Source organism: Malaya genurostris, chromosome 3 (genome assembly GCF_030247185.1).
Source record: "Malaya genurostris strain Urasoe2022 chromosome 3, Malgen_1.1, whole genome shotgun sequence".
Lineage (NCBI taxonomy): Eukaryota > Metazoa > Arthropoda > Insecta > Diptera > Culicidae > Malaya > Malaya genurostris.
The window spans coordinates 88,535,920-88,548,563 of NC_080572.1; the positions used below are offsets into that span (position 1 = coordinate 88,535,920).

Here is a 12,644-nt window from a genome sequence, read left to right on the forward strand (position 1 = left end):
ATACGCGTTTCTCATAGCTTATTCTCATAGGGTGATTCGTTAGCGGAGCTTCTATTGAAACTGTGTTGCCTTTTTGTTAGTAGTTTTTCTTATTTCGCATGCTGTGACTTATTTAAAGAATTTAGTTTTCTAATGCATATTATAAGCCTTTGGTGATGGGTTTAGTTTGTTCGCATCAGAGCCGTAGTGAGAATTTCTGGTGCCCGAGGCGAACTCAAAAATAGTCGCTCTCGCCAATTTTTTAACGAACTTTATAAAGACGAACACACATCACTTCAATTTTCTCCAAGGATATCTCAAGTAACATTTTCAATTTTAGTAAATACTTGTCTTGAGTATTACATCATAAATCGCGCTTTGAAACTGCAAACTCTACAAAAGCCTTGTGAAAACTATTTTAAGATCATATTGCAGCCAAGTGGGCAGTTCTTCATAAGGTTCATAAAACAAGATGAAGAGCCAGCATACCTCTGCGTTAAATTTATATCGAAATGATTCAAAATTCAAGAAAGTCTTGAAACCTGCTTTTCATAGTAAGAAAATTAGAATTAGATTTTATTTACGACTTTGAGACTTTTACAGAGTTTCTGAATCTGTTTCATTTCGATCGTGAAAGCATGGATAAAAACAAAAAATAGATTTAATAATTATTTTTTGTGATTTATCGTCATCAATCGGCTAAGTTGCGTCAAAACTAGTGCAAACGTTCTGAAAGTGAAACATATGTCAATCGTATTTCCTCCTTTTTTGTATCCTGAAATTTATTTGAAATGGCGGACACGAACTTTTCCTTAATGTAAATTACACCTAACCTCAAATGTAATCAGTCATATAACCCACATCACATGTGTCATAGAAGCCAAGCATTGACACGAATGAAGTTTGATGAGAGAATTGAATTGATCCATGATTTTATAAAAGCATCAAAACGACCTTTATTTTAATACTTGCAAAAAGAGGAATTGATCATAGCTGTGATGAAACCATAGGAGGGGTGTGCCCGAAATTTATGAAACCGAAAAAAATGGTACCAATTTTCTAATTAAATACTAAAATAAAAAGAAATTCTACTGACTCTGGAAATTTTGAGATTTCCGACATGAAATTTTTTTTTATGCCAAATGCCTTAGAACTTAAAACTTCAGGATCTAAAATTAAAAAAAAATGTTTTCTAAATAAAGAAATCTAAAATTTAAAATTTTAAATTTTGTTCTTTGAAAAAATCGACTTCAGGATATAGTAAAATTTTGAGTTTTCTGAAATAAAAAATAAAAAAATCATGCCAAATATAATAGATTTGCATGAAACATCAAGATCTATTGTTATATAAAAAGGCGGGTGGGTAATGTCAAACATATAACTGGAGGACGTGAGTTTGAATAAAACTGACATGATTATTTCACATTTCCGAATATCAATAATAGCTGATTGTATAAATTTTGCAGCTTTCACTGCTTCTCCTCCAGAATTGCAACGGTGCATCTATGGGTTCTCAAAGTGGTCGATATAGACCCCTTGGGGTCGATATCTTTTTTGCGGGGGTCGACGTAAATGAAAACTGACTATGGGGATCGAGGTCTAGAAATCGACCCCCTTTTGTTTGATATAAGTTGTTATTTGAAATATTTACGCTAAAAAAGTTGTGTTTATTTGGCCATCCGCAGAAATTGGTAAGTATTTTACATCAATATTAAAAAAAAAACAAGAAATTGAATTTTCAAAGGAATTTGTTGATGGGGGTCTGAGGTCTAAGTTAATTTTAGTAAAGGGTCCATGACCCAAAATAGATTGGGAACCCCTGATCTATACTGGAGTATGACTATTGGAAACAAACATATGCAACCGCACAAATAACACAGAAACCAATAAGTGTTGAACAATACAACAAACAATGATAAAGTCGTTATGTTGTTATAAATTTACATCCTCAGTGAAGGAAAACTTCGAATAGTTCCTAAGGAATATTTGAGTACTTTTTGCATCTATTTATCTACATCAGAGCCTGAATTCTGGACATTCAGGAACTGGAACTGAATTTAACGTTATCAGGATTCAATTCCAGAGTCTTAATTTTAAATTTTTAACCGCTATTCTGATGGTATCCTGCAGTAGGTTTAGGTCCAGAATCCAATCCAGATGAAGCTTTTCACCCCGCAGATCTGTTTTTGCTGCTGCTGGTTAAAGGTGGCTGAGACTACCTCAAAACCGTCGTCCAAGCAAACAAGCGTCATGAGTTTTTGAGATGGTTATGGTCATATCAAACTGTTGTAAATTCCATCAATTACTGATTATATTTCTGATGACATGGAGAACGAAAATTTGTGAAATGCAATCAAAAATTTTCGCTCAAATGGTACGTTCCACTGATTATTTGGAGATTTTAAGTTTATTCAGGGGTGAACACGTCGATATTTAATAGTAATTTGGGTTCCAGATATTTTGAGACTCTCCGGTTTATTCGATCTCAGTGGAATCTTAGTTCTTGATCTAATAGTGTAGGTCGACCAATCGTGATGAGTTAATGACTTGCGTTTGCTAGTTTTAAAATTGAAAATAAAATTATTTTCTATTCATTGAAATTTTCTCCACGGAAATAAAGCAGCAACGTAAATTATCGTTTATAGCCACAACAAGTTTATCAAGATCATCAGCAATCATGAGAAAATGGTTATTTTATTAGCTTCTGCAGTCACACGCTAATGGGTATCACCCTATTCATTAATTTTCACCGAGCTCCGTCTGTTATTCCGCCCACTCTCCCGGAAGAAAACACCAATGAAAAAGTATGCTATCACTCATCACCCATCATCGTCACCGTTTTTCCCCCCTTCCAACCACTACCCTGACACGCCTGTCGTTGGCCGATTGGACTTTTGTTGCTTTACGACTTTGTTTTCCTATAGGGAAAGGTATGTGGGAAGAAGGGCAGTAAGGGGAAAGCCTTCAGCGGCAACAACGGTTTCAGCCTGGCCGCAAAACCATCAAACTTTGTCGCTTCTTCCTGATTTTGTCTTTTCTATTGCTCGTTTCGATGCTCTGCTACCTACTACAGTATCCCCCCTTCCCCTCTCGTATACGATAAAAGACTTGTGTTCTTCGTAAGCGACGGTTCCAGCGAATGCTAAAATTCATACGCCGGCTCTGGCCTGGTCCACCCTCTCGGCGACGGCCGTTTCCCCTCGACGGAAAGTTTGCGGCTCGAGTGTACATCTCGGTTGATATTTGATATTCCATTAAATTCGCTGAATGGAACGAGTGTACACTCGTTTCGGCTGCCCCGCTGCTAGGCACTACACACTGAAGTATGGCCGGGACTAACAAACGGAAAGTCGCTCTCTCTCTCTCTCTTGCTCGCCAAGAGAGACCGAACATCACCGCGTGTGTATGGGAGTAAGTAGGATGGAATTGGACCTCGTCGCTCAGTTGTAATATTTCATACAAATATTAACAGGATCGTATAGAACTCAGTCACTCACTTCGAAGGTACACATATGTGTTTGGATGTGTGAAATTTTAACGAGAATTCTCATATCGTTGTTACGGTGCTTGCTGTGTACCAACGGGAGAGAGGGTTTGGGTAGTGCGATGATCACACACGTGCTATTGACGGTGCATCTATTTTGCATAGTTACCACATGGTTGTCCCTCTTTCTGGGTGGCACCGGCACAGGGAGGATAACTTATGCATATGCACTTAACCATGCATCGTATAACAACTCTATTTTGTAGCCGCCTTTAGTTCGGTAAATATTGGTTGTTTGTTTTTATGTTACTTTGTCATGCGAAATGGTTCAAAATTGACGTTGGTGTTTGAAGTAAAAAGCACAGCAGAGTCGCGGTGCTACATTCCGATGCGGAACTTGGTCTTATGTTTCAACAGATTTCGCAGCCGAGTCGTAAGTGTACCGGACTAACCTAGTCAGGACTCGAACTTACGACATCGATCTTCGAAGACTGTGCGCAGAAGATCGATCGTAGCGTTGGCTGTGAGCCACGGAGCGCCGTCTTGTTGGAACCAAATGGTGTCCAAGTCTTCCTCTTCAAGTAACGGGAAGAACCAATCGCTAATCATGGCGCGGTAGCGATCGCCATTGACCATGGCGGCGGATCCTGCCTCATTTTCGAAGAAAAAAGGCCCAATGATGCCACCAGACCAAAATCCGCACCAAACCGTCACTCTCTGAGGATGCATCGGCTTCTCCATGATAACGTGCGAGTTTTCCGTCCCCCAGATGCGACAATTTTGCTTATTAACATACCCACCGAGATGCAAATGTGCCTCATCCGAGAAGATGATTTTTTGGAAAAAAATCGGCGTCTTTCTCAAAGTAAAACTGCACTATTTTCACGCGTTCCTCAAGCGTATACACAACCATTTTCGTTCAGCGGAAGGATAAAACTAAGTTTCTGTCAAATCAGAAGTGACATTAAGGTTACCAATGTCGAAATAACCGCTAGTTAAAAAAAATTAGATGGCGGACCCGTTCTAGAGGCCATGTTCATTTATTTGACATTAGATAGCTCTACGTCAAATTGTGTAGCGTAATACGTTGAATTTACATTTTTCTATAGTTGCACACACCGAGAGAAAAAAAAGTAAAAGTAATTTAATTTGGGTTCCACATCTAAAAATATGATTTAGTGCGCATTGGTAAAAAACGGACAAAAATGCAACGATTTTTTGGAACATACCACCTGGCTACAAAGCATTTTTTTGTGTAAAAATTCGGTCCCAGCATATTTTTGTGTATAAATTCGGTCCCACGTACTTAGAAGGATTGCACGAAACGCTATCATGTTAATTTAAGGCCAAGTTCTCTTGTTGTACTGCATTATATTCAGCTTTAACTATATAACATGAGCCCGAAATTTATTTTTAGTAGACCGGATGGAGTGTTTTTAATGTGAAAAAGTCTAAAAAGTCGGATGAAGTGTTTTTAATGTGAAAAAAATCTAAAATCAATTGCAAACAGTTTTAATGGCAGCACGAAACTTGTTGTATCGTTTTACTCCATTCTCTTGTTATAATATTCAGTTGAAATTTGATCTTCAATACAGAAGTAGATTGAATATGACCTATCATCATTGTTCCATATTACGTAGAAAACTTCAGTGATCCAAGTACACACAAAAGGAACTGACAATACAAGCCCGTTTAACCCGTTTAACTCCAATTTATTTCTTAAGTTGTATCTTTGGTTAAACTTTCTTTTACATTCCGAAAGGAGGCTGATTGCTGTTGATTAAAATCGATTGAAATTACGTAGAAGGCCCTAAAAAGTAGATTACAAATAGATTCAATGACCGCATGGATAATGTTTTACCCTTTGACCCCAATTTGAACAGCACAAATAATTTCAAAGAGATATTCGATATCCTTACACCTATTGATTGGAAACATCTCTACGCATCGATCAGAGTAGATAAAACTATATATCTTAGATAATTGGAGGTCGAAATTCTAAATTGAAACGCGGACGATGTCTAATTTTCCCCATTTTTCAAGCCATTATTATTGTTTCCTCTAACAGAGATGACAGTTTCGTATATGTACATAAGAGAACAGTTTCAATAAGATTTCCGCACTTCAATGTGTATGTTCGCGTTTATAGAAATTGGTCGCTCAAAACAAGAATCAGTATCGACTTGTAATCTAGATTTCTCACTGTATGGTACTTCTTCTTCTTCACTTCTGGGTGGCGTCACCTCACTTGAGATGACACCAATTGATGGCCCAATGGACTTTCTTTTAACTGGACTACAAGTGAAAACCTCGCTGCTTGACAACGTGCAGTCGCCAAAGTACGGATGAAAATCCTTTCTTTCTCGAGAAATACTCAAACTTTCACCGCACTAACACGGTACAACGTGTTCACTCGTTGAGGGTTTCACCGGAAGTGATACGGAGACACTGACGGCGTTTCTAGTGAGAAACGTGTGTACTTTTTTCCATTAGCTACTGTAGTTGTGTTAAATGCGCAGGCAACTATATATGTACGTTTTTGGAGCATTTACGCTCTTCTTCTTGCACTTAGAGATGTCGGATTTTTTTGAATTACTCGAATATTCAATAATCGAGTAAAATTTTCAAACTAATCGATTATTAGGTGTAAAATCGATTACTCGGCTGATTATTTAATTATAATAGGATTTTTTAAATCTTTCGTTTAGTTTAATAATCGAATATTATTTTCGAACTAATCGATTAAATATCCGTTTATTATCTGGATTGTTGATCGATTATTACTCGATCGACTTTACGTTATCTCTATTTGCACTCTATGCAAGTCGATAAATTGGTAAAGTAGACTGCTGTACGCATAAGTAAGTGCCACTGGTTCATCTAAGGATTAATAATGCCGTAGAGCAGGTTCAGGACTCTTTGTGATTCAGTTTGGTACATCGTGTACTCTACACTAGAGATATTTTCATCGAAATTCTGCTGTTTCTTTGCATGCGAGAAAAACGCAAAATGGTCTCGATCATGGAGTGTTTTATGAACGTGATATGAAATTTTCATCATCTACACCAATTTTTGTATCCCCAAAAATATCTCGCAGGTACACAATCAAGATTCTGTGGAACATATAAAAAACTGTGACCTTAGATATTAAAACAAATGTTAGCAGTGATTCTGACAATAGTTATTGAGTCCTACGCCAATAGTGGGGTGGGGAAAAAATCCGCATTTTTTTAGTTATAAAACCTTCCCAACGTAACAAATAAAGGAAAGAAAAACGTTGGAGTCTGGTTTTTTATATGCAGAAAGGTTGTGCAAAATTTGATAAAAATTGGTGCAGTAGTTTTTGAATGACGATGGTCACGGACGTTCAAAACCTGCTTTCGAGAAAAACGCGTTTGAAGGTTTTTGTCTATAAAATCAATGGAAACAATTTATTACTCAAGGGAGCCCGTAGGATCTAACATTTTGAAAAAATCATATTTTTTCTGTTATAATAAAACATATTAAGTATGTTTTGTCACGTTTTTAAGTCAGTCGAAGCAGAAATCTTTGCCTGTGCGCCGAACTCTTACTTTTTCGCAGTATGAGATAAGCTAAGATAAAGGCCCATAACTCGTGGAGTTTTGTTCCGTTAGGCTTGAAAATTTCACAGAATATTTTTGAAATGTTTTACTATAAGAAAAAAAAAAGATTTTTCAAATTCCCCTTAAACCCGAACCCGACTTGTACCCGATCGAAACTAGAATACTTTTACCTGTACCCGATCCAATCCCGGAAATAATGTTTCTTCCTAAACCCGAACCCGACCCGTACCCGATAAAAAATTAAAATATTTACTCGTACCTGACCCGAACCCAAAACCATTCGACTATTCGGGTTGGAATACCCGAAACCCGACCAAATATTTGAAACCAAACCCGACCCATACCCATTAAAAATGAAAAAAAGATCGTCACTCGTACCCGACCTGAATCCGATGAATATATTTTTTCCTGAACCTGAACTCTATCTATACCCGTCGGGTTCGGGTTCGGGTCCAGTTTCAGGTACGAATACCCGAGACTCGACCATTTATAGTGTACTTATACTAATTTATACCATATATATGTCTATATGCATTATTAATTAGATGATGATTGTACAAGACAAAATCAATTGAAGCAAGAACACCGGGACATCAAAGCGTCTGACGAACCTATTAAATGGTGTATATGGCATTGTAATGAATTATATTGTAGTGTATTATATTATATTGGATTATATTATATTATATTATATTATATTATATTATATTATATTATATTATATTATATTATATTATATTATATTATATTATATTATATTATATTATATTATATTATATTATATTATATTATATTATATTATATTATATTATATTATATTATATTATATTATATTATATTATATTATATTATATTATATTATTTGATAGTACACAATAGTATGCTCAATTATATCGACAACGAGAAGGGACTGGGAGTGCATCAGGGTATCTTACAAATGAATGACTGGATGAAGGAGCGGGTTGCTCACCTGAGTCACGTGGGAGAAGCTTTGTGTTACTCCTTGAAGCTCTATAATGAGTAAGACGCACCTTTCTAACAAGTGGACGGATGTTTTTGCTGGAAGGCCTCCGGTCCTCAAAATTTATTTTGGCCTTCTTAACAGCAGTTATATCAAAGCTATCTGATAATCAAACTCGGATCTACTGTAAGTCTACCTGCATCCACTGGTAACTTAGGTTTGCGAGAATCGGTTTAGGCGTTTTTGGAATTTTTTGCCATTATTTTTGCCTTGGTTTGATGTACGTCTCGTCGTTCATTACGAGTTATGACATGATGTCCGGTCACGCCCCAAATCTAAAGGTTCTGATTGCGCTGGAAGTAATCCCTCATCATTCTTGCGTTCACAGGGATGCATTTCTTCCCTTTTCTTCCGTTGTCTGGGTCTAATCAAATATACTATATATCAATATGGATCACTCTTGCGATTCACGAGGGACATCACAGTAAAGTGCAGTGGCAAAAAATGTTACGAATACACTACAAATTTTTTAATGCACATATGACGGTTTTCTCAATCAGTACACTGAACCAAACAACTCCAAATATGTTATATGGAATATTTCTCGATATACACTACACGAAAAAATAAGCTGTATATACGGTTTAGAATCGCAATCTGATACTAACTCGGACGAGAACATTTTGTTTTTATAAAAATCCCTATTCATATAAATATATGTGAAATGTGCACGCAGAACTGAACAAATTAATCTTAATATTAGTTCCAAAATTTTACCAACGGTTACGGTGATAGAAATATACAATATCAGGTTGTTTAATAAATAAATAAATAAATAAATGCTTCAAGTTTAGTATATGAATAAACCGTAATAATAAGCCTCAACGAGAGCTATCAACTGAAGTAAAAGTAATAAGTATAACTTGTTCTTTTGCTTACTGTATTGTACTTATCATACTATTTATTGACAATTTTTCAGTGCTTAATAAATTTTCTATGAGTCGAATTTTGGAAAGGTTCGTCTGTTGAATGATATTCAATTACTTTTTAGAAAATAAATATCGAAATTTCAAATTTTGACTAAAAGTTTAAACTATTCGCAAAACAGTTCACAGCAAGGGGCAGATCGCTTAGTACATGCACTTTTATTTCATAGACAATTTAGGAATAAAGACTGTCCCAGAAGGTATGAACGCACTTTGATTTCGCTGTAAATAATTCACAAGTGTCAGATATTCAAATTTTATTCGATATACTGATAATATTAGACTACAACAACAGAATTTTATTCTCAACATTTGCTACTTAGCCATTGTAGACTAGCTGGCGCACCTTCTTGTGAACGTTCCTCATTAAATTCAGTGCAGACTTCTTGGCGAAAAGTTTTGACTTTTTTTTCCAATCTTTTTCGAACTGTTGAATGGTTTCGGCTGCCGAGACATGTTTCCTAAGATGTGCCTTCGTTAATGCCCAAAATTCCTCAATTGGTCGAAGTTGTGGGCAATTTGGTGGATTCATGTCTTTTGGAACGAAAGTGAAATTTTTGGAAGTATACCATTCTACCGTTGATTTCGAGTAGTGGCAAGAAGCAAGATCTGGCCAGAGGGTCCTTGTGGCTTCGAATCATGGGTAGAAGTCGTTTTTGTAAATATTCCTTGGTGTATATTTCGCTGTTCATTGAAGCAGTGGTGATGAATGGTTTCGAAATCTTACCGCAGCTACAAATTGCTTGCCAGACCATAGCTTTCTTACCAAACTTTTCGACTTCAATCGATGTCTCGGACTGGTTTAACACTTGCCCTTCTCGCACCGTGTAATATTGTGGACCCGGCAAGGATTTGTAATCGAGTTTCACGTAGGTTTCGTCATCCATGATTATGCAGTTCAAATTTCTAGCAAGAATCGTATTGTACAGCTTTCGAACCCTCGGCCTGATCGATGCTTCTTGTTTCGGACTACCTTTTGGTTGTTTCTGCTTCTTATAGGTTCGAAGATTCAAACGTTCTTCAGCACGAAGAACATTTGACTTAGAAGTGACCACATCCCGAACTGAAACCTCCATCTTTCGCTCGAACGCCTTCAGTATACGTTTATCCAACTGAGGGTTAGCAGGACCTTTTTTTCGACCCGTTTTCGGTTTATCCTCAAAGGTGTTATCCTCACCGAACTTCCTGATTGCATTTCGCACGGCTTTTTCACTTACTCCTTCCATTATTGCTATCTTTCTCAGTGACAGTCCGCGTTCTGTGCACCATTTGTACACCATTTTTCGACGTTGTTCTGCTGAAAGTCCACGCATTTCGAAACAAACTAATGAAAACGAATAAACAACTGCACAAGTGGTTAGAGAAGAGTGTAAACAACGGGACGCAGCCATGAAAATTGACAGATTCTGAACCACTGCGAAATGGCAGTGGTTTTTGGTTGCGTCCATACTTTCTGGGACAGTCTTTATGACAATTAATTTTCTTTTACATTCTAGCTTTCCCTGCTAAGGGCATATTCAGGAGTGTTCTAGTTCTAGATGCATAATTTATGTCAGTTTTAAAATTTAAATCTAGAAATTAATACAAAATAATCTGGCAGCCCCAGCAACGTTTTATCTGTGTTTCAAATATAGAAAAAAATAGAACGGCACTGTATATCAGTTTTAAATTTGACAGTAGAACTGGTCGAATAAATAAAACAAAAACGGATTGCTGGGGATACGTTTGTTTCAGTTTCATTTACATTATAGACCACCCATATGAATCTTGCAGCTGCTGAATTTGCTCTAATGCTAAATTAAATTCAATGTCATGAACGCAATCAAAAAAATATCACAATCAAAGTAACTTGTAACACACCTTATTGCCTTCACAGCCTATAGGTAATGTTTACAATGGCATAACTCCAAAACTATTGAACGGATGGCTATCAAACTTGACACATGTACTTCTTGCTCTTCAGAGATGGTCATAATCGTATTTTTATGGGGGGAGGAAGCGTAGCAAGTGTCATTAACAAGGAGGGATCATGAAAAAATTCATATAACTTGACGAAAATCGATATTTTTTAAAGTCTCTAGAATCATTTTGGATACCGTAGATATTATTTAATGGAGGATGGATGTAGCAGGTGCCTTTAAAATGGGGAATGTAATGTTTGTAACAGCATAACTACTGAACGGATTGCTATCAAATTTGGCACAGATACTTCTTACTCTTCAGAGATGATCATTAGAACATTTTCAGGAGGGAAAATGTGTAGAAAGTGTCCTTATCATGGGGAGAGGAAGTCAGCGCGAAATTTATATAATTTGAAGAGAATGGACATTTAGACTAGGAGGGGCTTTTGAAAATAAATTTTTATCTCCCAAAAAAAAAGAGTGACAAGAATTTCAACGTCGTAGTAGATAGTATTGCTGTTGTTAATTTGTTTGCAACGCAATTTTCTTTAAATAATTTAAAAAAATCTGGTTCCGTTTTACCGGGGAATTCAAAGAACTAAGGGAAAATAATCTTTATCTGCCTATGAACGCAAGTGTATTTAAGTGTTAGAATAACTTCGAAACAATTAAACGAATCGTCACCAAGTTTGGCACATGTACCAAAGATGGGAATCGATATTTTTTGAAAAGCACAGATACTTTCTACACTACTCAGGGTAATCATGGAGGAGATCTGTAGTAAGTTCACTGACAAAAAGTAAGTTAAATCATAATAGACTGTAAGGTTATTTTGAGGGTGAGAGTGTGGAGTAAGTGCCCCAAGCATGGAAAGTTCAAGGGAAAATTGATCAGGTTTTACGAAAAATTGGTACTTCTTTACGAGTACAGCATATTTTTAGCAACTAAGTGAGGTTTACAAAAAAATTCACAAGAGGAAGGAGAGGGGGAGTAAGTATTCTCAACATTGATCTGAATTACCGAATTCATACAATCAAAGTGCATTTTTTATGTAATTTTTATGTTTTTTAACTGAATCGTTATTCTTTTGGTTTTCCTTCCCGAAGAACGACCAAAATGGTTAAGGCCGGGGAAAAATAAATGATATAAAAAAAAGTTTTTCGAAGTACGAATGTAGTACAGCCTTTCGTTATAAAATAATCATTGTCAGATGGAAAATTTTGAGCATTTACGTGGAAATAATGATATCATAAAAATTTTTACAAAGAGGAGGGAGTAGCAAGTGTTTATAGCTATAGAAGCCAAAGGTATTGTAGATCGAACGTGACGAGGAAGTACGGAAGTACGTTACAAGCACATACATACATATGGAACTTGGGTTACTAAGAAGGTATTTATAGAGAGAAAGGTGTTTTAAATGTTTCTAACAAAACGGTTCATATATAAATCTGACCCAATTTGTCGAGAATACAATAAAAAAATATGATTATTGTGAGATCTAAAATGGGACACTGATCATTCGCAATCTGAACATGAACGGAGTATTGTTCAATCGGGATGTCGTCTAAGTTGTGTTTCATTACAATCAGAGTATCAATGGGGAGGACAATTTCTAGTTTTTTTTCGGCCTTGCCTTCACGAAACATTTCCGAGCAACGCCGGTTAATTCAGCAAGTTATGCTATAAAACGTTGAACACTGCTGGATTAACGTCGTTTCGTAGCTCTATCAACAAAACAATTAAAGTTTA

General features: G+C 36.3%; 1 protein-coding gene across 1 annotated transcript in view; it reads left to right on the forward strand.

Annotated features, from left to right (window-relative positions):
* Nucleotides 1–12,644, forward strand: part of LOC131435193 (homeobox protein six1) — a 78,028-nt gene that overhangs the window by 59,102 nt on the left and 6,282 nt on the right. The gene's annotated exons all lie outside the window — the stretch shown is intronic.